Genomic DNA, 27,484 nt, shown 5'->3' on the forward strand with positions numbered 1-27,484 from the left:
ATGCTATGACTAAATGAACACACACACACTTCCCAGAAACCTGCCCAGGTGTGCCCCATCCCAAATGCCCCCCACATCTAACACCCTAAACCAGTAAACTTCCCCTGCCATATTGCCAAAAAAACATTCCCAATGCTGTAGTTTCAACCACACACCGCAAATCCCCAGTGTTCACCTGCTCCCTCCTCCAGCCTCCCCCCGTTCCATGGACTGTTAACCCACCCTCCCCACCTTGACCCCTTGACATACCAGCACTGCCCAACCCAACAGCATCACTATACCCCTGTCATGCCCCTCCACTGCACAACTACATCCTTCTACCTTATCACAGATTTTGTCCATATGGATGTTGCCTCACAGTGTTCTCCCTTTCTATCTCCTGTAATCCATATCTTCTTTAATTTTTACTTCTTAAATTTGTATTTTTATAAAATGCAATTAGTACATTACTCTATATATTTATAAATATGATTTGTAAGTAATTGCACACTTATTGGGAATATGCACTAATTTTTTCTGATAAAGATCAAAAAGTTTAGAGATACTAGAATAGAGAATGAGTGGTTCAGGCTTGATAGCTGAGTAACTGAGGAAAGGTGAGACATTTTCAATGACCAATAGCCAGAGACGCTTGCAGGAGAATTAAGATTCTATTAAGGCAAAATCTCAATGCAGCTATTCAATTCCTAATACAAGGTGAGACTAAGCTTTGCCGCACAGCTCCAGTTTCCAAAAGCTACAATTAGAAATCTTTAGTAATGAGGCTGACCTTTACTTGTTACATAAGTGTATTGCTTTAACAATTTCTGATTGAAGGAAAACTGCTTTGATCATTTCCTTTGCTTAGGAGATCTAAATTTCCTTCTCTTTCTCTAACATATTTTCCCCACCTTCATAGGTATCAGCTCTTTTAAGAATAAATGAAGACGAGTGATTAAAGGTGAACATTCTTGCCTGCAGATCTCTGAGCAGGGCCTTCTTTTCCTGGAGTGGAGTAAAAATACATGCTGGGCAGGGACGGTGACAGTAGTTCAGGGTGGGAAGTGAAAACAAGTGTGTTACAACCTAACTCCTGAAGGGCATGAGTTGGTGCAACCACAAGACCGAAGAACATACCTTATACTTGTCAGGTGTAAGTTTTATTGGAACTTATGGACAGGAGATGCTCTCTGATGGCAGTGGTTCAGCGAATGAAAATAACTTTCCACAAAGGGACAGGAAAATGAGGGGTGATATAAGGGGTAACAAGGTATTCCATCCGGGATGAGAACAGAGTTCCTGCTAGGGCCCTGTGACTGCACACATGGGGTCTGGTGATGTTTTCACTATGCTCGGTGGAAGGACATATACCAAGGACATTTACTGCTTTGGGAAGATGGTAGTTTATGGTACTATCTATGCATTCTCTCCCACCAGGGAGGATTGTTAACCTTTAACTTATGTCTAGGTCATGCAGGCAGCTACATGCTGAGGACTTGGTGGTGGGGCTGGGTCCCCATACAAGAGCTCCTGAAAAAGTACCTATGCATATTTCCACTCGACCCCATCTTGCTTTGTTTGACTCTCATAGGTTCTCAGGGAGCTTCATCAAATGAGAGAAAGTCTTTGCTGGCTCCTGACGCAGGAGAAGAGAGTTCTGAGATGGGGCACAAATAGATTCTTGGTTAATAACACCAGCCACACAATGTGATTTTGAAGATTTAACGAAATAACTTTGTTAACTGTAAAGTGTTTTATAAATGTCACTTGATTCACTTTTAATTTTCTGAGCTGCTGCTCTCCAAGGCCAAGGACTATTGGTGTAATTGAATTCTTAATTATATAATGGAGTGCATAAAATGACATTTTTAGGTCGTTGCTTAGAAATTTTTAAAATTTATACTTTGAATAAGTGATGATTTCATGCCTATATATGTATGTCTCCTAAGTATCAAAAGCTTATTTGCATGGCTTTATCTGTATGTATATATTTAGCCCTGGCATTTGTGAAGAGCAAAATGACTTGAAAAGCTTCCCAAACAAAAATTTGTAATTAAGCAGGTTTGAAAAGACTGACTTAAAATAGGAAATACCATTTATTTTCCTCTGATTAGAAAAACTGAAAAGCTCATCAAAATGTCCAGGGATTCATACAAGAATAAGGGGAAAGTTATAGGTCATAGCCTATAATTTGATGACCAAGAGATCGCTCCTGTTAAAATGGAAATATATGAAATAATCTATATAAATAAATCTTGGGCACTTTCCATTTCAATAAACAAAATGCTACATTATTATATTTCATAATTTATTTTGAAATAATTTCATACGTAGAGTTATAAGAACAGTACAAAGAATGCCATATCTATGCAACCAGAGTCTGCTATATTAATATTTTATCACATTTACTTCTTCATGTTCTCTCTCTTTCCCCCTATCTTTACCTCTCTAGTCATTTTCTGGATCTTTTGAGAATTGAAAACATCATGCTCTATCATGTCAAAATATTCTCAGTGTACTTCCCTCCAACAGGGACCCTTTCTGACATCTCTACCATACAGTCTCTCCAATCAGGAAATTCATATTGATTCAACACTACTTTCCAATCCCCAGATCCTATGCAAGTGTCTTCAATTGTGCCCACTACACTGTATCTTTTTACCCTTCCTGATCCAGGACCCAATCCAGGATCACGTGTTGCATTTAGTTGTCTTATCTCTTTAATCTACTGCACTCCGGAAAAATTCTTCCCTCTCTCCCTGTCTTTCATGGCCTTGACATTTTAAATTTTGCACTCTGTAATTGTGTATTCATTCTGTGTAGTGTTCCACAGCCTGCATCTGCTCCATGTTTTGGCCTGTCCAGACTCAAAGCTGTGCGTTCTTGGCCAGAGTGCTGCAGAAACAAGGCCGTGCTCTGCTCAAAGCAGCACTGCAGGGGGTGAGAATATGCTGCCCTGTCCACCCCTGGAAATGCAAACCTTGAGAGGTCCAATACTGATCTTAGAAACCTGTGAACATGTTTCCTTCCATGGCCAAAGGGACTTTGCAGATGTGATTAAGGTTAAGGACCTTGAGATGGGGAGATTGTCCCAGATTATCCAGGTGGGTCCAATCAGATCACAAGAGTCACTGAAAGTGGAAAGTCCTGGTTGTGGAGAACCAAAGGGATGGCAGCATGCGAAGCACTGAACCCACCATGGCTGGCTTTGAAAATTGGGGAATGGGGCCTTGAACCCTAGAAACGAGAGAAAGGAAGGAAATGGAGTCTCCTCTAGAGTCTCCAAAAAGAAAGGAATACAGCCTTGTTGACACCTTGATTTTTGCCCTTTGGGAGCCCTGTCAACCTACAAAACTGTCACATACTAAATTATATTGCTTAAGCCACCAAGTTTGTGGGTAACTTGTTATAGCAGCAATTGAAAACAAATACTCCTGGTCAAAATGGTAGTCTTAGTGGAAAGCCACTGAAACTGACTGGGCCTATTTGAGCAAAAGAGGTATTCAAAAAACATCATGGTTCTCACATATTCTGATTGTAGGTTGAAACGAGGCTTGTGAATGGTCAGAAACGAAGGCAACTCTGAAGTGCTAAGAAATGGGAACTAGAAAACTAGAAAACACGGTTTTCTTACTGTGTTTTCTTACTCCCCAAGCCTGTGCTCAATGGAGAACAGCAACTCTTCAAGGAATTAAGAAGGAAGATAAGATGCTAGACCATCCAGAAAACCAGGTATGCACTTCACCAAAGAAGGGAATTTAGGCTTTTCCCAAAGACTTCGGAAAGGTTTTGTAGGCCCTGAAGCGTTTTCGTATCTTCATTCGGTTTAAAAGGAAGCTTTCTACCTAACTTATCCCAAAATCTCCAGATAAGCAACAATCTTGATCCCATCCTCCTTTTTTTCTAAACTTTTATTTTAAGGAGGTACCAGGGATTGAAACCTGGACTTTGTACATGGGAAGCAGGTGCTCAAACACTGAGCTACACGTACTCCCCCGATCCCTTTTGAATCCCTTCCTTTCTTCCTTCTTTCCTTCTTTCTGTCTTTCCTACTTCTCTTCTTTCCTTTCTTCCTTCCTTCCCTCCCCACCCCCCATTTCCTTTTTTCACCAGCCATTTCCTTTTTTCTTCGTCCCTTCTCAGTGCTCATGAAAAACAATGCACAGTCCTGGAAAATTGTCCAAGCACACATTGCTAATTTTACTGCCACATGTTTCTTCTTGCTGAAGGGCCCTTCCTATCTATGCCTGGAAAATTATGCTGTGAAGCGGGACTCCTCATTCAGATTCTGGACAGAACCTTCTGGAACCTGCCTAGCAGGAATTCTTACAGAAAGCAGATTCAAGAAGCACAGGGAAGACAGTGGTCAGAAAAGAGTGCCTAGAACTTGGAAAACTAAAATTATTCCTTAGGCTTTATCGCTGCTGATAAATTATAGTATCACGAAATTTTAAAGCTGGAAATTCTTTTTCCACAGACCTTCCAGAGATCTCTAACCCATCGACCATAACTAATTACTGAATTGAACACAAGCTGGATCTGAGGCCATGTTCCTCTCACCTGGCTTACCTGGCGAGCTCCCCAGCTCCCCACCAGAGGAGCTCCCAGGGAATCACTGTTTAAAGGCTGGGGCCTTGGAGGGAGGGAGCAACTGCCTGATGTACATAGGACTCAAGGTCAATCAAAAGGACAAAGCAGGGAGGCTCCACTGCAGCCTCCCCTCCTTCTTAAGGCCATTTAGTCACAAGTTATTTATACCTTGTTCCCTTCCAAAACTCTTTTGAGGTTCATCTGAAAACACAAAATAATACCACAGGATAATTAAGGAAATCAGAGGGAAGGAAACATAAGGAAAAGAAAATAAAACCAGAGAAAAGGTAAAACTCACAAAATACTTGAAATAAATTGTCCAAAATGAGCTACAGATTTGGCGTTGAGCTTCCTAGCTGCCAAGCAAAAAGGAAGCAAAATTGATTAATTGATGCTGAGAGCAGCCGAAAATAAAAACAAACCATTTCTTTTCTGAGATGCATAGCTCTTCCTGATATTAGGAGCTGAGAGTAACAACTCCTGTGATTTTCCATGGAGAGCAACAAACATCCTCTACAACGCTTCTGCAATAAATAAAATGACAAGTTTAGAATGACTTCCTCTTGTTACCTCCCTGAATGCAAGTCAAAGATACAGTAAGTATATGAGGGACCAAAGCAATTAAATCTAAGCCAATTTTTTTCCTCTTTAGCTAGTTTAGATTCAAGAGAAAGAGGCAGACTCTATAACCTTATTGGAATCTCCTCTGAATGGCATTTCTTACAACTAAGCTTTTGATTAAAAAATAATCCACAGAGATTTTCACAGTATATTTTCATTTAGAAACCAATCTCAGATTACAAATGAAGTGGAATTCTCCACATATATCTTGAGAACAAACTGAGAGGTCAGCTTTGATCTCTTATAAAAATTTATAGTTAATGAGGAGCTTAACCCGGGTATGAGGCTGCCCAGGTGGTACATCCAGGAAGAGGATACATCCTAAGGTATGGCCAAGATTTTCCTCAGAAAGTAGTTATGTCTTCACATGAACACACAGATAAATGGGCAATTGAGGCCCCAAAGTATATGAGTATAAAATGTGCCCACAAACTTTTGAGCCCAGAAAATGTTACTATTAATTGATATTGATCATCCATAGTGTCTGTTAAGAAAACAAATACAACTCTAAGACATATCCGACTTAAAGAATTAACATAAAGCACTGCTTACTACCAAAGTTAAAATTTGGAGCCTCTGAGCTCAAAATGATAGGATTCTAGATTGGCTGATCTTCATTCATTCTTTCTGTTGACTGTTAGTGGGAACAGTTGTCTAGTAGATGGCACCAGAATACCATCGATGTCCAGCTGAGTTGCAATGGTTTGTGACACACCTATGCTCTTGCTGGAAAATAAAAAGTCACTTAAATTTTTTAAAAATGTCTCTTTGAAGGTGTCCGAGACCTGCCAAAGCAACCATAACTTAAGAGGCTAAGATTTCTCTGGAATCTCAGTAGAGAGGTGAGCTAACCTCCTGTGCTTCTGCCTTTCCCCCTTGGGGATTTGCTGGTTCTAGGTCTGGGGCAAGAGACTGAGCAGATATGCAGTTAAGAGGCAGATGTTTAATAACTAAAAACATTAACACTTAGGTGAGGAAAAAGGAAGACAGAGACAAATAGAATCTACGAATGGCCTAAGAACATTCAGCCACCAGCCTGACGTGTGTGCGCACAGCTGGGAGCAGAACACTCCATCTCCCCTGCCCATGGGTGACCCCCAACCAATTACAGCCTTTGCCCTGGGATGCTGTTGTGCCTGAGTGGGGCTGGGTGAGAGGCTCATCCAGGCCAAGGCACCAGCAACCTGGCACTGCCCGAGGGGCGGGGACCGCCACCACCATGTCCTTCCCCGAGATGCCACGCTCAGCTCTGGTGGGGCTGGTGGACTACGAGTAGCAGTAGCCAAGAAGGGGCTGGAAGGAAGGTGGGGCGAGCTCTGGGGCACCACAGAGTCTGGGAGTAGGTGGCCAAGTACCCATCCTAAGGAGGCTCGTGGGTGATGTGCCCTCATGTGAGCTGAGGCTCCAAACCGCCCGCACATGTTCCATTGCTCCATCGGCCTTCACCTTAAAAGCACAAACAAAAGGATAAAATTATTTAAAATTTCAAGATGAGACCGTAGGGCACTAAACTGCAAGCACTGGGAGTGAGCTGCCCTGCAGGCAGCGCATGACACTGGCCCTGGCTGGAAGTGCCGTGTTAAAGATGACTGAGCCCCGTCACCTCTGTCGCTTGGGTCCTTTCCTTGTGCCAATTATTTTTCTGTTTCAGCCTTTGGTTTCTGATGCATTATACTTCAACTTAAAGTTGCCAATAATTAGTCCTAACAATTCCCCATGTCTGAACTCTCCCATAGAAAAAGTAGAATGAGTACACTGCTAATCTTCAGAATAGTGTGTTGATATTCTTAATTTAAACACACACACAAATACAATTTTATGTTGTTTTTTACTGGGTTCGGTTGTTTTTGTCTCCATGATCCCCTGAACTTTCTTTAGTTTGATCATCAAAGTTATTCTTTAATTCTCCAGGGGACCTCTTCTGACATATTAGCTTTTAGGGTTGATTTTGAGTATGACATTTAGCATCTGACACTGGTTTTCAAGTCTCAATCTGAAGAATAAGAACATTCTTAAGTGGAAGTTCTACTTGGAAAAATATATTTCATACTCCCAAAGAGATGGGTGTATTTAAGGGTTGTTTTTATTTTATTTTATTTTTCAAGATTTCTGAAGAGCAGTGAGCCCAAAGCCGAACACATTGGTCTAAGATTCCCTAATTTCTGGGAAGTTCCTCTTCTAGACACTTGTATGAATATTATCTCTCACTTGGGCAACCAAAACAGACTTGAAATTGTACTTTCTCATGTTACAGCTGACACACTTTGTTTCCTGGCTCTGAAGAAAAGTATAATCTCAACAAGTGTCTGATACATTTTAAAACTCACCCTGACTCAACTCATCTCCCAATTCCACCCCCATATCATATATGTAAATTTGATATCTAAATATACCCGTTGAAGCCTTGGGGGATGTGACCTTGGTTAGACTGAAACCCTGTGTATAATCTGCAATCTCCATTTGTTTTCCTTTTCTTTCTGAGAGATTTATTTCTGGCTTCTTCAACAAAACTGGGTTGGATGAATTAGCGAAGAATGAAGCAGCTTAGTGCATGTAAAAAGGAGAAGAAGCCTTCAAAGAAAGGCCTTGAGGGCCACCAAGATTATCCATGAAGCGAGTACAACTGCATGGGCAGTTTTCTCTCTGCTGACTCAGGACTAGAAGGCATGCCTCGGTGTTCCCAATCTCTGCTCATATTGCCAAAGAACCCCTGTTTTTCCTGGAGAGCGCTTGGGAGGGGTGACCGTAGCTGACATGTGGAAGTGGTCAGAGGACATGGCCAGAGTGGGAGAAAGTGAATTTCCAAAGGTTGCCTGTTAGACCCTGACTCAGTGGTATGCTGCAGTGGTAACTTTTTGGCTCGTGAGAGCTGCTTGTTAAATACATTGATAGCTTGAAATTGGCCATGGAAATTTGTATATGCTATAAATCAGGGCTTAACATTTTTTTTTCCCCGAAGAAGTGGTTTACCAGCATCCCCCTGTCTTTTTGAAAGCGGCACTACCTTCTAGGAACGTCCTCTGGTTCCATGTGAGTGCTTGCGGCAACTTCCTCTGTGTGCTACACAGAAAGTGTTAATACTTTATTTATGAAAGGAAGGAGGTAGAATAAGGGAACATTATATATATATATATATATTTTTGTACTCTGTATTGCATGTGTTTCTGAGTATTTGTTGTTTTGTAGTGAAAATATCTAAGAAAAGGAGAGAGGGCGGCAGACTTGGCCCAGTGGTTAGGGCGTCCGTCTACCACATGGGAGGCCCGCGGTTCAAACCCCGGGTCTCCTTGACCCGTGTGGAGCTGGCCCATGCGCAGTGCTGATGTGCGCAAGGAGTGCCCTGCCATGCAGGGGTGTCCCCCGTGTAAGGGAGCCCCACGTGCAAGGAGTGCGCCCCATAAGGAGAGCCACCCAGCGTGAAAGAAAGTGCAGGCTGCCCAGGAATGGTGCTGCACACATGGAGAGCTGACATAGTAAGATGACGCAACAAAAAGAAACACAGATTCCCGTGCCGCTGACAACAGAAGTGGACAAAGAAGAAGTAGCAAATAGACACAGAGAACAGACAACCGGGGTGGGGGTGGGGGAAGGGGAGAGAAATAAATAAATAAATCTAAAAAAAAAAGAAGTAAAGGAGAAAGTTGGTGGCTAACACAAAAAGTCAAACATGCACAGAAGTGCATGAGACAATGGGTTAAGTGAGTTTGCATTTGATTCTTTAGAGAATGAGAATCACGTGGAGATTTTTAATGGGAAGGGTAATGCGATTCTATTCATAATTTGGGAAGGCAAAAGAAATGATTGAGAAATATAGTTGACACTGGTGAGAGATAAGCTGAGCTTAAGGATTAATTAATTATCTTTTGGCCTTTATTTATGTAACAAGTGTGTTCCTCTACCTAGTTGTGGGTGGAAATAACTGGAAATTCTGAGGGTGCAGTACTCAATTGCTACAAAGCAGAAAGTCCAGACATTCAGTCTCTCCTCAATTCGGCTCTAATATTGTCCCTATGTTGGATCCTGGTGTGCAGCGAGTTGCTATATGGTATGTTGTGAAGACACAGGTCCAGGCACAACAGAGACTTTCAGCAAAAGGCTGCTTTATTACTTACACAGCATGGAGGGACCAAAAGAGCAGAGGAAGAGATCCCACCACAGCCCATCTCCTGGGGAGAGTAACTGCTCAGGTCACAGGTGGTAGATGGCAGTTCCACATTCCCTACTTCAAGTTGGAAAGGAGAGCCAAGTCTCATGGAAAAGGGGTCCTGCCACTGAGAATTCCTGCCCTGATGAGCATCTGGGCTGCTAGTTCCCAGTTCCTGTTTTCATTAGCACTAACATCTCCCCTAGGTTGTGGAATGGAAATAGATTGAAATGTCATTGCTCAGAAGAGAAGGAGGAGGAGATAGGCAAGGGCTGGGGTGGCACTGAGTGTGTGTCTGTGATTTTCCCAGCACCTGTTATCTATCAGTGTTTACAGGTGTCCTGGCAAGGGGAAAGTCAATCTGGCTCTGAGTCATGTGGGGGCCCCAACACTGGTGGAGGGAAGAAAATGCTGAAAAGGAGATGGTCTTGCTGCAAATCCAGAGATGGAAGTTCCCTGTTCCTAGGAAAATCAAGGGTGCTGAAGTTCTCATGGAGGGTGGTCTGGGTTTTCCTCAGTGGTACAAGCTTCCAGCTAAACCGACTGGAATCCTTTGCATTGCAACTATTTCAATTCCTTCACCTGGTCACTATCCTAGGGTGCCATTTCCCCAGGTCACCTCTAAGTGAGGATTGCTACAATGGTGTAAGGGGGGTGAAAGTCCTATGGGATACCAATTGCCAGATTTGAAGCACCTCCTGAGGGGTTAGGTGACTCAGGAATCTATTGGGTCCCTCTAGCAGAAGAGGCAGGCAGATATAAGGAGAGGTATAAAACGAAGTGAGTCCAGACTGTTCCAGCATGGAAGAAATTTAACAAATATCCTCTTTTCTGTTTCTGTTTCAGGGATACGGGTCTTTCTATCTTGGCGGTAACTCTATTTTGGACATTTTGTTATCCACTCTGCCCTGGACCTTGATTGGTATCATCCTAAATAATCTTCCCAAATCATTCATTCCTTTGTTCATCTTTTCAGCAAGTGTTGTATTAGTGTGAATATGGGCCCAACACCATGCAAGGCCCTGGGTGTATAATAGGGAGTGAAGAGAGGCATGCTCCCTACCCTAACACTGCTTAAAGCCTGGGCCAGGAGGCAGACATTTCACAAAGAGTTACAATATAAACCCATAGCCACACCTGTGCTGGGGAGATAATGGAGAGTTCCAGGTTGTATGAATGGGGAATCGCCAGGTGAAGGAAGTCAGGGACGACTTCCCTGGGGACGTGATGACTCAGCTGAGCTCTTCTTTCAAGGGTGGAAGGGCCTGGGCTTTGGCAAAGTAGACCTATCCTTTCCCAGGGCCTAATTCCTCCTACTAGAAGGTGAAGCAGCATTTGCCAAGTTGCTCTTAAAAGAGAAATAAAGAGCTCTTCTTACACCATAGTTCCAGTTCAATGGGGCTTACTCTGCCTTATTCCCATATCTGGGGGATGTGAAGGACAAAAAAATCAGCTGCTTTTGAATAAAAAGGAAGCAATGCTTATAAAAAGGCTGCTTCTATTTACATAATGTCACTGAAGTGTGTGCTTGCTTTTTAATCTCTGAATCCTTGGTGTCAGACTGCCAAAAATGTCAGCCATTTACCACCAACTGAGAAGGTTCCCCTCCCCAAATGTTCTATTCTATAGCCAGCCTATTAAAGCCTATTTCCAATCACTTTTCCAATTTGTCAGCGTTCTTTGGGATTTTAATATGCAGTTTATTTTCCCCTCACAAAGAAATCTATTAAGTTCTAGAACTGACTCAGTTAAGCCAAAGGAACTTTGAGAGACAAAGTGATATTTTGAGGCTTTTATGGGCCCCAGATAAAGCATGTCCTTAGAGCTAATCCATTCCCTGTATGAACCTGCTGCAGGTGGGACCTTTTGATTAAGTCACTTCAATTAAAGGCCTTCTGATTACATTACTTCAGTAAGACATGACCCAGGGTGGATCTTAATCCTCTTACTGAGGTCCTTAAATGGAATGAATACGGAGACAGGGAGAAACCCAAAGAAGAACAGAGAAAAAAGCCACAGACCCTGAGAGAAAGCCAAAGGAATAAAGAGAAAACCACAGGAAGCCAGTAGCTGAAGGCAACGAAACCTAGAAGAAAAGTGAGAGTTGTGTAGATGCCACCGAGTGCTTTGCTGTATGAGAAAGGATGCCAGGACTGCTGGCAGCTGGTCTTCAGGGAGAAAGCATTGCCTGATGATGCCCTCGTTTGGACATTTTTCTCCACCTCAAAATGCTAAACTTGCAATCTAATAAAGTCCCATTGTAAAAGCTGACCCATTTCTGGTATACTCCATTTTGGCAGCCTAACACACAAAACAGCAAAGTCTGCTTTCTGGAATTCCCAGAGGGGGATTTCCAGCTATGAGCCAGGGTGCCATTTGCCATTTCTGGATGTGGTGTCTGACTAATAAACTCCCTTCTCAGGAACCATGGGCCTCTGGCTCTAGTTATCAGCAGTTATGTTGACTGTGCACCCCCAGCTAAGAGAAGCCTCATGAGTCAGGATGTCAGAAACAGCCAGACAGGCACCTTGATTTTCAGGGAGATCTACCTGACTCACAAATCATAATAAATAAATAAATAAATAAATAAATAAATAAATGCTGTATATTTAGAAAGAAACATAGGAATGCATAGGTGTAGAAGTATTGAAATGGGTATAAATATACTGATTGCCTGCTTCACCAGAGAGATCCTAAAAGTGATAGCTTTAGGGCCAGATGAATGAAAAAAGTCACAATTGGTTTGAATGTTTAACACTTTTCATAAATCATTAGATGCCATGTAAGTTACAGCCCAGTGAACTCATAAATTAAGCTGGATTTCATGGGTGGTAAAATAACAGATAAAGCAATCTAGGGGAGTTACTAGGTAACTGACCAACTCTAACTGTACTTTATTAACTCACATGCAGGAGCAATTACAATAATCCCAAAATAATGGAGCTCATTAATGTTGAAACTAGGAAGAGACAGCCTAACTGTATTCATCTAAGGAAATTGTGTGCTATTTTTCTTACATCTGTTATTTCTCGTGAACGTCATTATGACCTCCTTTTTACATATTACGAGTTTATTTCTCAATTTTTATTAGGAACAAAGCATGTTCATAATGAATAATTCAAAGAGATATAAGGAGAAGTAGAAAACGAAAAGGAAAACTCAGGGAAAGTCTGACGGAAGCAGCAGTTATTAAGAATTTTTTCAACATCTTTGCAGTCCCTTGTATGTATATGTACCGTAGGTATCAGTAGAATCATTTTGCATTTGTTGCAAGGTTGAACACTGTAGTATATGCTTGATCATAATCTCTTTTCCTCCTACTCCTCTGGGAAAGAAGTTTTGTACACTAAGCGTTTTCTTCTCTTACCACCTTATTATTCAGATGCTGGTAATCAGTGAAGAGAGAATCAAAGGAAGAGGGAAGATGAACAAAAAGGTAATGGTTGATCCATTTGGGTGTCAGGCAGATGTTTGGGGTTGAGAGTGAAATAGGGTGTTGGGGAGAGATAACCTTCAGGATCTATTCCAGTCAGAGAGTTGAAGAACTAGATGAAAGGAGTGGGGTGTCTTCGGTCCAGAGCTGCTCTCACAAATACCAGAAACTCGTTTTGGCTTCAGCAAGTTATTGGATCATGGTTTTGAGGCTAAAAGAAGCCCCAAATCAAGATATCAGTAAGGCTTGCTTTCTCCCAGGAGACTGTTGCATTCTAGCCGTTGGCAAACCTTAGAGTTCCTCGGGTTGTATTTCAGCCTGCCCTTACTCCATAATATCCTCTCATTTCTGGCTTTTGTGAATTCTAGGTTCTCTTTATAAGGCCTCCAGGAATCCACATCAAGGCCCAGTCTGGTCAGTTAACCACATCTTAACTAAAAATGACATCTTCAAAAAGTCCTATTTACAATGGGTACACATCCACCCCACAGGGACATAAATTAAGATAAAGAACATGTCTATTTTGGGGTACCTCATTCAGTCTATCACATGGCTTATCAGAGGAGATAGGATGTGATGCTGTAAGTTAAGAATTGTATGTTCTGTAATGTTCTCTGAAAGATGAGAGCAAAGACTGAAATGACTCTGTAATGACTTGCGGCAGCTGGGCTCCTTCTGTGACATTGACCTTGTGCTGAGATCAGACTGTGGCAGGATCTGGGATTTATTTGATTTACACATAAATGGGATTATCTCAGCTATGCTTTTTTGTCATTCCTTTTCTCTCAAAAAGATGTCATGGAACTTCAAGTCAACAAATACAAATCTACGTGTTTTTTTTAATGGATGCATAGAATTTTCTTGTATGAATACACTATCCTTTTAAGCTGGTCCATGTTGATGGAAATTTAGGTTATTTCTAATTGTGATGAACATCATTGCATATCTTTGCATATTTATGTGACTATCTCCTTGGAGTAGATTATTCTACATAGCTTTTCTGTATCAAAGGGCTTTATGTTTTAACTTTTATTACATTTTGCCAACAGAAAATCATCGTTTATATTCCCATCACAGGGTATGGAAGTCCTATAGGTACACCATCTCAGTTACTGCAATTTTGACAAAATATCAAGAGCCTGTGTAAGAAGCAGCTGAAACACAGGGTTCTTGAGGGAATCTCATCTAAGGTGTTAGAACTGAGAGAGTCCCAGTCTGTTGGCCACTCTGGAGGTATCGTGTGTCTGAAAGAGCCAAACAATAACACACCGGTGATGCCACACAGATATTATGCAGCCTAGATAGGAAAGGAGGCTACTTAAACCTGGAAAAATGATACTTTTTCCAGTTTAATCCATCTGTAAAATGGGGGCACACTCACCACTGCAAGGAGATAATGTTCAGAGCAGTACTTTGTAAATCACTAGTGAGTGAGGCGCCATTTGGGAAGAGAGTTACCCTCCCCCATATCTGGATAACTAGGACTTTGTTTCAGCTAATAGAGGAGAATTATAAATGGTGAGGTTTGACCTTGCATTTGAGTATCACTTTTATCTTCTGCATCCTGATAGCAAAATCCTGGTAAATGGGGCATTTATTATAAAAATTGCTGACACGGGCAGTGCTAATCTAGACAGTTTCCCTCTGATAGCCTCTTGAATGAAGGCCAGGTGTCTAATTCTGTACTATCTTGCAGCAGATGTGCTCTTCTACTGTAAATGTATTTCTCTGGGTAGCTTCTGATGAGCTTGGCACAGGAGGCCTGTTGATTCCATACTCATTTATGCTCATTTTGTCTCTGGAAATGCTGGTTCAGACAGCCCTCTCTGAGTTTATTTTACTAACTCAGGTCCTCCTGGACTCTCAAGGATTTCAGGCTCCAGAGCAGCTGTGTTTAACCTTGTCTTTTAGTTCCTGCCCAAGAAATCCATCAGAATTGGCAGTGCTTCTGAAAACACAAGCGGGACTCAGTTACAAATGGAGAAAGCATCTGGGTTAAAATAAACTGTCACCAGACAAAAACAACCTCTTTCCATTTTCTTTTTTTTCTTCAAGGAAAACAGGGAACTGGTTTTGATTTTATTCTTTGGTGAGATTTGTTGATCTAATTTTTCTAAATCACTTATCTCAGAATTTCTGATCGGGAATAAAAAGAGAGGGCAGTCTGTTATCTTTCAGCCCTCTTTAGTAATAAGTATCTAATAAAAACCTAATTTCTGCCTTTGGTATTCTTATTTTGAACTAGAACAGCACAGAAAAAGTGGACAAAGGACCTTTCCACTGGAGCATTTCTTAAGTTGCCTCCTTCCTGGGATTCTGGAGATTAGATTGTCACGATATTTAGATGCTCGGGAAAGAAAACAAGCACAACTCTTATCGCCCTGGTAATTCTTCTCGGGAGATAGGGTAGCCTGTAAAGTTGGAAACCTACATGTAGTGAAAATAGTTTCTCTTAACGGAGGGTGATGAATAGTAATTATTTTCAACTGTGTCTTCCCCCAAAAAGGGGTCTCATCATCTGAGAAACGTGGTCAATGGGAGGTGGCCAAAAGAGAGACACAATGAATTTCATATTGCCCTTGTTCTGGAGATTCTCAGATAATCATATACAGGCCTGGTTATCTTCAAACAGTGTCTTGTGCAATATACAATATGAGATGAGAGGAACTTTCAAGTTACTGATTTTTAAAAAGAAGTATTAGGATCAGGCTTTCAAGTATCCCTAAGAAGAGGTGCTATAGGATTGATGTTGGAAATAGATCTGAAGATTTAGGACCGACTAGAAGATCAGAACTGTAGACAAGTAGACAAGGCCATTCTCTTCCATTAGCCAACTCAAAAATTGTCTTAGCCCCTGACAAATTGTCTGGCCTGTTTAACCTAGCAGCTTTATTGCCCCTTTCTGAATTCTTCCCTGTGTCACAGGAGAGAAATCCAGAATGACATTTTCCAGAATCTCTTTCTAGTAACATTCTGGGTTAAATCTGCAAAGAACTTAATGAGAAATTTAAAGGCAGAAGAGAAAGAGAAGCCATTTTATTCTGCGAGAGCCATGGGTAAGGAGATGAGCTCATTGGCATCCGCCATTGGCCCCGTGCGCTCTTGTAGACAGGTAGCTCAGCTACCGGTGGCTTCCCGGGCTGTGAGCTCTGCACCCCAGGTTTCCTAAAATGGCCTTCCTGACCTCTGCTCCTCCAACTCTTCCACTGGTTATCTGCATCTCTAATTCTCTTTAGTTAATATCTTTCCACTCAAAAATACATAAAGTCAACTTTCTTTCCCTTTGAATAATCCTGACTGACACAAAGGTTCAGTGCATTTGTTAATAAAAACAACTTTCTATTGGCACCAAATTGGAGACAGACATAGAAAATACATGTTCAAAAGCAAACTAATTTGTAGTGAAAGTTTAACGGTTATGTTTGGAGAGGAGAAAGAGGATGGTGATTGGGCAGGTGATGAGGGGGCTTGGGATGTTGGTAATGTTTGATTTTTTTTTAAGATTTATTATTTATTTCTTTCTCTCCCCTTCCCAGCCAACCACCCCCCCCCCCCCCCCCCCCGTTTTCCGCTATCTGTGTCCGTTTGCTTTGTGTTCTTCTGTGTCTGCTTGGATTCTTGTCAGCAGCACGAGGAATCTGTGTTTCCTTTTGCTGTGTCAGCTCTCCGTGTGTGCAGCGCCATTCCTGGGCAGGCTGTGCTTTCTTTTGCGCTGGGCGGCTCTCCTTACGGGGTGCCCTCCTTGGGCGTGGGGCTCCCCTACACGGGGGACACCCCTGCGTGGCATGGCGCTCCTTGTGCACATCAGCACTGCACATGGGCCAGCTCATCACATGGGTCAGCAGGCCCTGGGTTTGAACCCTGGACCTCCCATGTGGTGGGTGGACACTCTATCTGTTGAGCCAAATCCACTTCCCCAATCTTTGATTTTTTGATTGAGGTGGTGGCGAGATGGTTGTTTTCTTTGTGATAATTCATTAAGCAAGACAATTGTAATTTGTGCATTTTTCTTTCTAGAAGTTAAAGTTCAAAAAACAAGTTTATTTTTAAAATGTAAGGCTAGTGGAAAATTTCAGTTTTAGTGTTCAATCTTAAAATGAAAATTTAATAATTGAGTCCAATATTACTCTTTGACAGATGATACAAATGAGGCAGCAAGAGATTAATGTATCCAAGGTCTGCCTTCAAACCCAGTTTTCTATCTGTTTATGCCCTGATTTAATGTGAGAATTTAAAAAATCATGTTTTCCTAGTTGTCTTCTGTTCATATTTTAAATTGATAGTCAAATATAATAGGAATAAACTTTCCATGAAAACAGATGATAAGAATCATTCCAAGCTAATATGTCATTGAGATGGTATAAAGGTAACATCTATAAATAATGTGCCAACCTCGCATTTAGAATTTAGGAGCAGGAAGCAGAGGAGCTGTTCCAACATTGGGCTGTTGGGAATGGGATACGGTTCTAAATCAAGTAAAAAACACACGTTGTAGAATGCCACCAAGAGAGATAAATGAGGTACTGGCTGAAAACCCATTCTAAGAGACCGTGAGTCTATTTCTCACAGCTTCTACCACCATTGAGTCACCCCTTAGGGACTGGAATTCCTAAGGCCTAATGGAACCTTCAGTTAAACATTAATTTCCCTGCTGTTCTTCTCCAGAGAATATGGGTTGACCTGTAAATGACCCCCAAGCAAAGTCTGCATTACAGGGAGTTTTACCAAAGGAAGGCTGTATCTGGAGGGTTGTATTATAGATTTTATAGTTAACAAAGAAGGAGAAGTTCCTTTCTGCAGAATTCTATCTTAACACTCATTAGGGCCCACATCTTTAATTCCTTGTATCACATTCTAGGTCACTATGGCAAATGTGTGGTTGTGTGATCTTGGAACTCATTACTTTCAGAGTTTAGCAGCAGTATGTGTTTTTGAGCCCCCTGGCTTTTTCTGAACTTGCCTCCAGCATAATTGAGAAAAGATTACCTCTCACAATTCATTCATTCAACAAATATTTATTGAGCTTCCAGTATATGGCAGGCAGTAGTCTAGGTGTTAAGGACACGTAATGAATAAAATGCAGTCCCTGCCCTAAAAAGCTTATGAATGATTGCAGAACAGTCATGCAAAAATAAATTTGGTGTTAGTTAAAGCATATCATTTAAGTTCTAACTATGGGTTTTAAATTCTGCTCTTTGCTGGTGACCTTCAGACTCTGAGGCTCACTGCTATTCTGGATGAAAGGCTTTCTGAGAATTCATCCCACTTGATTTTATTTAAATGTGTCAACCTGGGGTATAGTTTGGGAGCATCCAAGTTCAGAAGATAAGAAGAAATATGCATACTGAAAACAGGTTGGGGTAACTTCTTGCATGAAATGGAAGTTGTATTAGTCGCCTTAAGGGGTGCTGATGCAAAAAAAAACAAAAATTGGCTGGTTTTTATAAAGGGTATTTATTTGGGGTAGGAGCTTACAGATACCAGGCCATAAAGCATAAGTTACTTCCCTCACCAAAGTCTATTTGGAGCAAGATGGCTGCCGACGGCTGCGAGGATTCAGGCTTCCTGGGTTCTTACCTTCCTGGGGCTTGCTTTTCTCTGCGTTCAAGGCTCTTTCTTCCTGGGGCTGGCTTCTCTTTCCTCTGAGAGCTTACTTCCTAGGGCTCCAGCTTAAGTCTTAAGCATCAAACTCCAACATCAAAACTCCAACATTAAAAGCCCTCAACTCTGTTCTTCGCCATTCCTTTTCTCTGTGAGTCCCCGCTCCTTGGTGGGTGGGGACTCAATGCCCTAATGATAACTCAGTCAGGCCCAGGTACAGATCAGATTACAAACATAAGCCAATATTTCTTTTTGGAATTCACCAATAATATCAAACTGCTACTGAAGTCTTAGGAGCAAGGAATTTTATGGCAAGAAGTTCCCACAGTAGCAACTTTCAAACTACGTTTGAGAAGATTCTAAGAGACATACTGATGCTTTGTTGAAGGAAAGCAAGGTCAAAGATCATGTTGAGTATGTTTAATTATCAGCCAGTACTTCAGAGCTAACAGTACAGAGCATGGAAACTCAAGGGTAGCTTCTAGCAGGACAGTTCTATTCCAGATCAAGAGATACCTCCTTTCAGTTAGTCCTGATTCACTGTTGGGGCAGACACTTTTCTCTGCTAGATGTGATCAGAGAGCAACAAGAATAGATGATCAGTCATTCCAGGTGGCTTGATTGGGCTGTGGTAGAGAATGTTCCCCATAGCGCCAGCTAATTGCTGCATAGTTTAAAGACTAAACAAAAAAGAGAAAGAGATAGAAAGAAAAGAAAGGAAGGAAACAACTTGTGCTTCCAACTAGAAGATAGAAGGATATGAAAGACCTATACTCCTATGGTAACAAAAAGAAAATTCATGTAAAATAAATGATAACTCATCTCCCCAATAAATCAGAGTTAGACTCATTTATAATTTTCCCACATGTGGTTCTTCAGCCCCTGTTATTTGAACCTATATTAGCACAATTGCTGTTAAATATATGTCCCTGAGACTTAAATCTTCCACTGTTCATAGCCAGTTGAACCCTGAATATCGGGAGAGTTGCAGCCAACACCTACTCTCTAGTTCATCGGACTCACCCAGGATAACTAACAAAAGGATGATGATGGACAACACCCATCCCAAAAAGCAGAGAGTAGCTACAACTGCAAACAAGACAGTTCCATCCATCTGCCCCTTTGGATCTAAATCCCCTTCAATTGGAGGCAGAGTGGGCATCACCATCTTAAAATCCTCAAGACTGAGGAGTGAACAAACATAAGGGGGAATGCAACTGTGGACTAAAGTAGACTTTTTATTATTCTAGTAATGGAAGAACTTGTAACATTGATATAAAGAGAGTGGTCACCAGAGGTTCTGGGAGAGGGAAGAATAGGTGAACGTGGGGTATTTGGGGGACATTGTATTTGTCCTGCATGACATTGCAATGACTGATACAGGTCATTATGCATTTTGTCAAAACCTATAAAATTGTGCCATATAAAGTGTAAACCATGATGTAAACTATAGATTATGTTTAGCAGAAATGTTTCGATATTTGTTCATCAGTTGTAACAAATGGACCACACTAATGAAAGAGGTTGTTAATGGGGGAAATGTAGGAGGGGGAGGGGTTGGGGTATACAGGAATATTTGATGTAACATTTATGCGATGTTACATAAATGTTTTGATGTAACATTTATGTGATCTAAGGCTTCTTTAAAAATAAAGAAAAAATTAAAAACATGCTATCCTCTGGGGCTGGAAAAGAGACTCAAGGAAGCCTTGATGATCAGAATTGGCCCAACAATTATCTGCCCACACCCACACCTTAGTTTTACCAAGAAGGCAGGAGTCAAGAGGAGGATGGTAGGCAGAGAGAAATAACAATACCATGTGTTCTTGTGATAATTGGATTGAGGACCCTGACTGGGCGGAATCCAAAGGTGGACCAAAACTCTCTGCAACTGCAGCCACGCTTTCTCCCAGCTCCAATACTGCCAAGATCAAAATAGCAGGGGGAGGAAGGTCGGGTTATGGTCAACATTATTTTTCATCGGAGAAATGGAAATGAAAACCAAGGTGAGATGTCATTTCCTACGCACAAGAATGGCTCAAATTTAAAAGTTTGACAGGATGTGAAACAACAGGAACTCTTAACCACTGCTGGTGGGAGAGTAAAATGGAGTACTTTGGACAACTCATTGCAGTTTCTTAAACTGCTAAGTATACCTATTCTATGACAAAGCAGTTCTATTTCTAGGCATTTCCTAAGAGAAATTTGAAAAGGATGTCCACAAAAAGATATTCAATGATGTTCTTCACAACAGCTTTAGTCATTGCAGCCTAAAATCCTCCTCAAAATAAGTCGTGTCCATCAACAATATAAATATATAAATAGAAACGGAAACATAAGGTGGTCTATCCTTACAATAGAATACTATTTAACAACATAAAAAGAACCAATGACTGACATATGCTCCAAAAATATGGAAGCATTTTGAAAACATACTGAGTGAAAGAAGCCATCTGGCCCATGCACAGCGCTGATGCGTGCAAGGAGTGCCGTGCCACGCAGGGGTGTCCCCCACATAGGGGAACCCTACGCGCAAGGAGTGCGCCCCATAAGGAGAGCCGCCCAGCGTGAAGGAAAGTGCAGCCTGCACACACGGAGAGGTGACACAACAAGATGACACAACGAAAAGAAACACAGATTCCTGGTGCCGCTGATAAGGATAGAAGTGGTCACAGAGGAAAACACAGCTAATGGACACAGAGAGCAGACAACTGGGGGGGAGGGGAAGGGAAGAGAAATAAATAAAAAAAAATGTTTAAAAAAAAAAGAACAGGCGAAACTAATGTTTTGTGGCAGAAGTCAGAAAAGTGGTTTGTTTATAAGGCAGGGTTTGTTTTGACCAAAAGGGTCATAAGAAAACTGGGGTGTCTTAGTTTCCTAGGTCTGATGTAACAAAGTTACTACACACTGGGCCTAAAACAACAAGAATTTATTGTCTCTGTTTTAGAGGCTGGAATTCCAAAACCAAGGTGTTAACTGAAGGTGAGAACAATATGCTCCAGGCCTCTTCTAGCCTCTTGGGTTTTGCCTGCCATCCAGTGTTCTCCGCTTTGTTCGTCCCCTGTCATTCTCCCCTCTGTCTTTCTCTCTCTGGAGCTATGTCCAAATGCCTTCTTCTTATAAGGACATATTGGGTTAAGGACCCACTCTACTCCAGTATGACCTCATTTTAACACCTGCAATGACTCTATTTCCAAATAACGTCACATTGAGCGAGGTACTGGGTGTTGGACGTCCACATATCTTTCCAGCTATCACGTGGGTTATGGGTTGGATAGCCAATGTGCTTAAGGGTTGTGCATGACTGTGGATAAAACCATACCTCAATGAAAAATACTAAAATCTAAAATAATCATCATCGTATAGCACAGGGACCAAACAAAACCGTTCATGAGAGCTTTCTATCCCCGACTGCGGTCTGGAAGGTACAGGGATGAACCCGGAGGTCCGTGGGCAAAACAATAGTTAATAACCACGCCTCTAGGCTTGGAGGCATCTCCCTTTTGTTGTTTGTGGCTGCTAAGAGATGCCTGGAAATTTTCTGATAAGAGGCAGTATGGAGCGCCTCGGGCTGCAGGGTTCCTCTCCCCCCCGCCTGGGTTTTGCAGATTAGGGCGGTGTCGCAGGCTCTAGGGTGAGGCTGCGTTCCTCTCAGCTCCTTGCTTCTGTTCCTGGGTTTCGATTCTCTCCCGAGCTGCCGCTTCTATAGTGAGTCCCTCCAGAATCCTGCCCAAGTTCAACCTACTTGTCCTGAAATAGGTTGCTTTAACTACAGCCAAATTCTTCCTTCACTCAACGCTTACCTGGGATCTGACCCCTAACAGATCTCTGGACAGAATTCATGGATGCATGAATTTGGCTGGGGAAGAAATAGACACACACGGGTCTTTTCCCAGCACTTGCCTAACCCTCTCCCCCTTTCCTATTGTGTGAAAAGGTTTCAGTGTGTTCCCATTCTGCAGCCAAGGGAGAGACGTTAGGTTTAAAGGAAAGGCCTGACCTAAACCACAAAACCCAGAACAAGCAGCCCCAGATGCTTCTTATTATGGGAACGCTCAGTGGCAGGGCCACCTCCCCTGGAGTGTAGTCAGACTTAACACTCAAACAGCACAGGGTCCCTCTTCTCCGACAGGAAGTGAGGCATGCAGAGCTGCCATCAACCAACCCTGAGCAGTTGGCCTCCCTGGGAGACTGGCCAAGACGGCCTCTCTACCCCTGCTCTTTTGGACCCTTTGTGCTCTGTATATAATAATGTGGACCTTTGCAGAAATTTTCTGTTGTGCTGGGGCCTGTGTTCCCAGGACATAGCGTGCAGCAACTTACAACACAAACTTGAATGGCTAAAAATGCTAATCTCTGATGGAAAGGTGGCATTTTCTTCAGTCATGAATGTAAGCAACAATTACTACAATAGTATCAACAGTAGCTGTGACTGTCACAATTAGAAATCACAGATAATTTTATAGCATAACAGATGTGGCAGGAATCTCAAAACATTGTTTATGACATCACTGCTTTGATATCGTGTCATTATTGGACCTGCCATTAGATTTTCTTATATAATGAATTAACAAAGGCAGATGTGGTATATCACATTAAAACTATTTTGACAACTGAATTTCGGTGTAGCTGTTTTCCATTGTAATGCCATGCATTTTATTTATGCATTTACAACCATTATTCTGAAAGGAGATCTGTATTAGTTTCCTATTGCTGCTGTAACAAGTTACCACAAGTTTAGCAGTTTATAACAACACAAATTAATGATCTAACGGTCAGAGATCCAAGAAAGGTCTTATGACCTATGGGGAGATCAATTTCCTTGCCTTTCCCATTCTAGAAGCTGCCTGAATTTCTTGGCTCATGGACTACTTGCTCTATCTACAAAGTCAGCAGCAATGGCAGGTTGAGTCCTTCTTATATCCCATCACTCCAACTTTCTCTTCTCCCTCCCTCTTCCGCTTACAAGGACCCTTGTCATCTGGGTCCTTATCTGGGACTCACCCAGGCAATCCAGGAGACTCTTTCTATTTTAAAGATTAGCAATCTTAACTCCATCTTCAAACTTCATTCTCCTGTGCCATATAAGGTAACATATTATGGATTCTGGGGATCTGGGCATTGGGGACCATTGTTCTGCTTCTCACAAGATCCACAGACTTCATCAGACTGTCCAAGGGTTCATGGTGTAAAGTTTTTATACCCAGCCCTATGCCCTGGTCTGGCCTCTGTTTGCCTGGTCCTGGCTGCTCTGCTGAGTTGTGCCCGACCTCACTCTAGCCACACCTGAAATCAAACCAGCTAGAATTAGGCCCTCCCCTGTGGGAGACACAGCCCTACCCCGGCTCCCCTGACCAGCTACCCGTCCTGCAGACGTCCGTTTAGCATCACCACTCTGTGAAGCTGCCTAGGCTCTGCTGCCATAGCTGCCTCTGCTGTGCTCACCCCCAGATCACTTTCCTCCCTCCACAGAGACCCTTATAATTTTGAATAATTCCACTTCTATTTCTCCTACTCAACTATGCACTTCCTGAGGGCACGACTGAAGCTTGTTCACTGTAGATCTCCAACCTGTACTTAACAGAATCCAAGTCACCATGGAAAGTTGTTTTGCAGAATGAATAAATGAAGCAGAATATCCTAAAAAGAGAAATAGGAGAAAGTAGAAGTTAAGAGATGTGCTAGAGGGAAGCAGATTTGGCTCTCCTGGTAGAACATCCACCTACCACACGGGAGGTCCAGGGTTCAAAGCCAGGGCCTCCTGACCTGGGTGGTGACCTGGCCCACATGCAGTGCTGATGCGTGCAAGGAGTGCCGTGCTGCTCAGGGGTGTTCCCCACGTAGGGGAGCCCCACACACAAGGATTGAGCCCCGTAAGGAGAATTGCCCCGTGCGATAAAAACGCAGCCTGCCCAGGTGTGGCATGCATACACAGAGAGCTGACACAGCAAGATGACACAACGAAGAGAGACAGAGATTCCCGGTGCCGCTAACAAGAATCCAAGTGGACACAGAAGAACACACAGCTAATGGACACAGAGAGCAGACAACAGTGGGGGAGGGAAGGGGAGAGAAATAATAAAAAAAAAAAAGAGGTATGCTAGAACTAAAATTTAGATTTGAAAAAATATATGTGTTTTTAAAATGCTTCTACCTCTTGGCTGCCTGCAAAACACATTTCATTTTGCAGAAGGGATGCCCCAGAATACCAGGCACCCACCTCCACTCCAGACCCCATCCTGGGTAGCCCAGGGGCTGACAGAGGAAATCAAGTGGGCTCTAAGTTAAAGTGCCTGGGAGCCCCTTCTACTGCGTGTGACACTTGGCAAATGCCCTCCTCATCCCTTAAGAGTTCTGTGGCTAGGGTCAGAGGCATGGATATGCCAAGGGAGCTGACACCAGCAGCTTGCACTCTGCAACCCTCAACTGCAGTCGATGAACTGAGACTGGACTTGGGCAAAATGGACTCCTTCCCATGAGATACTTGCGAGTTCCAGGGCCCCCAGTTCAGGATACACAAAAGGGACTGGAGACCTAAATTGGGATAGACTGGCTTCCTGAATGTTTCTTTTTAATTTCTGGTCTGTGAGGACTTAATCACTGCACTGTGGGTATTTGTAGCCTCAACCACGTTGAAGGATATCCTAGTTTTATCAGAAACTTTTAAAGTTGGAAATCATTACTGAAATTAGAAGCACAGCATATGGTTTTCAAACATAGAACCTCAAATAATATCCTCAAGTTCCATTGCTCTCTAAGTTTCAAGTAAATGTAATTGCCTTATAGCACACAGCCCTCTGTTTCTTTGCTTGACAACTTCAGTTTTGATTTATTTCCTCAGTGAAAATGGATGAGGGCAGAAGGATCCATCGTTGCTGGTCTAGAAGTCTAGAAACTTGGATCTAACCCTGGTTTTACCACTGACCACCAGGATGCTGCTAGGCAACTTATTTAGCTTCACCTGGACAGTTTATTAAAAAAATTTATACAAATTTTAGATACAGTTATTGAATCAGAAATTTCATTGAGGAACTCTGGGAATCTGGACATTTAACAAGCAACGCAGATGGTTCTTACCACTGCTGTGCCATGGACCCGAGAATGACCTTCTGGTAGTGGAGGTGTTTACTTTCTTTTTTTTAATTTTTTATATTTTTTATTTATCTCCCCTTCCCCCCCTCTCCCCAGCTGTCTGCTCTCTGTGTCCATTTGCTGTGTGTTCTTCTGTGACCACTTCTATCCTTATCAGCGGCACTGGGAATCTGTGTTTCTTTTTGTTGCATCATCCTGTTGCATCATCTTGTTGTGTCGGCTCTCTGTGTATGCGGCCCCACTCCTGGGCAGGCTGCACTTTCTTTCGCGCTGGGCAGCTCCCCTTACAGGGCGCACTCCTTGCGCGTGGGGCTCCCCTACGGGGGACACCCCTGCATGGCACAGCACTCCTTGCACGCATCAGCACTGCGCATGGGCCAGCTCCACACGGGTCAAGGAGACCCGGGGTTTGAACCGTGGACCTCCCAGGTGGTAGGCAATCGCCCTATCCATTGGGACAAGCCCGCTTCCCTGTTTACTTTCGTAAAGAAAAGCACCTTGAAACTTTGCACTTAAAATCATCAATTACCGAGGAGTCAAGGAGTGGACTTTCTGTCTAGTGACTAACATCTGGGTAGTCAGATGGCCTTTTCCTGCGACAGTCTGCTTAATACATGGTGAAGGTTTTCCTTCTGGCAAGCAACACTGAGGAGCTGTTTGTTTTCTGTCTTGGGTGGACCTGGAGTAAGAGCCAGTTTGAATTCGTTCTCTACAAAAACAAGTTTCCCAGGATCGATGCTTTCAGCATTTCACTGAGAATGAAATGATATTGAGATGCTGTGAAATAACATTGAGATGTCAGCTGCACCTCAATATTATTCTTCTGCACTTCAAACAGTTTGGCTGGAAGATTTTTGTGGGAATGAAAATCTGAGAACCACAGGTAGGGAGTGGGGTGGGGGTCCCTACCCACTCACAGGGCCTGCCTGAAATGAACTGGCATGTTGGTAGAGCACCCACACTTGCTGGGTTTATTCTTCCTAGCGGGGATTAAACTAGAGAAAAATAAGGTCCCTTGAGACATTTCTCCTGATTGCTTTTATACAATGCCCTTTATTCGTTTTGTGCTGAAAGTCTGAACCCAAAGAATAGACTTCACTACCGTACAGGTGACCAAACGAAGAAAAGCATGCCAGGTATCCCAGGTATTTCCATCTAAGGAGACTACTAACATCTCTTCGTTTTTCTTGCTGAAAAACAAGAGAAATATGCAAATTGCTTTTTTCTAATCCTGCCCTGTGTGCGCACAGGCCTGTGTGTGTGTACCCACGCACGTGTGTGCATGCGCGCGTTGGCTACGAGGAGGGTAGCATCTTCCAGGTTACAGTGGGAGGCGTGGAGCCTTTCCCTATTTCGGCCGGCACCTGGGTGCACGAGGATGCGGGCCATTTGCCACAAGCTCTTTTCCCTGAGACTAGCCAGGCTGGAGCTGCGGCCCCGGGGAAGCTCTGCCGCAGGTACTGACCCTGTCAGGCTGATGGACGCAGTGCCGCTCAAACGCCGGCCAGCCCTGCCTGCCGCGAGCCTGCCAATGCTCCTTCAAATGAAAGACAGGCCAGGCTGACTCAGCAGAAAGCTTGGTGTCACCCAGGGGGACATCAGTTGGGGAAAGTGAAGAGAAGTAGACTGGGGGGGGGGGGGGTTGGGGGGGGAGTGGGGGGGTAGCACTTGTTTTACAGGAGGAAGAACCTGTTTGACTTGTTAGGTCTCCTTTCTGCACAGTCAAAGCCGTTGTTCTTCTTGGTGTCATCTTAATTACCTACTGTGCAAAGAAAACAAAAAGGCAGTAAGTGGCGACAATTAATTTGCATTGTCAATTGATTATTTTTTCTTTTCTTTCTAGGAATCTGAGTCACAAAGCATATTATATAACCATCTGTTTTCATTTCCCCTAAAGATTAATTCTGTTTTTCATTTCTGTCTCATCAGAAGATGCAGTAGCATTGCCAATATTGAGCATCTGGTGGGAGTAAGGGTGGGGGACACAGAGAGAGAGATTTGGTGTTTTTTCTTCTTCTTTATAT

The 27,484-nt window shown here is 42.7% G+C and overlaps 1 long non-coding RNA gene across 1 annotated transcript in view; it reads left to right on the top strand.

Annotated features, from left to right (window-relative positions):
- LOC139436499 (uncharacterized) overlaps positions 1-27,484 on the top strand; it is a 145,885-nt gene that overhangs the window by 65,168 nt on the left and 53,233 nt on the right. The window contains exon 2 of the long non-coding RNA XR_011645760.1: positions 12,717-12,770. This is a non-coding gene — a long non-coding RNA (uncharacterized lncRNA). The remainder of the gene's footprint in view (positions 1-12,716; positions 12,771-27,484) is intronic.

The sequence above is a fragment of the Dasypus novemcinctus genome, chromosome 15 (assembly GCF_030445035.2).
Source record: "Dasypus novemcinctus isolate mDasNov1 chromosome 15, mDasNov1.1.hap2, whole genome shotgun sequence".
Taxonomy (NCBI): Eukaryota; Metazoa; Chordata; class Mammalia; order Cingulata; family Dasypodidae; genus Dasypus; species Dasypus novemcinctus.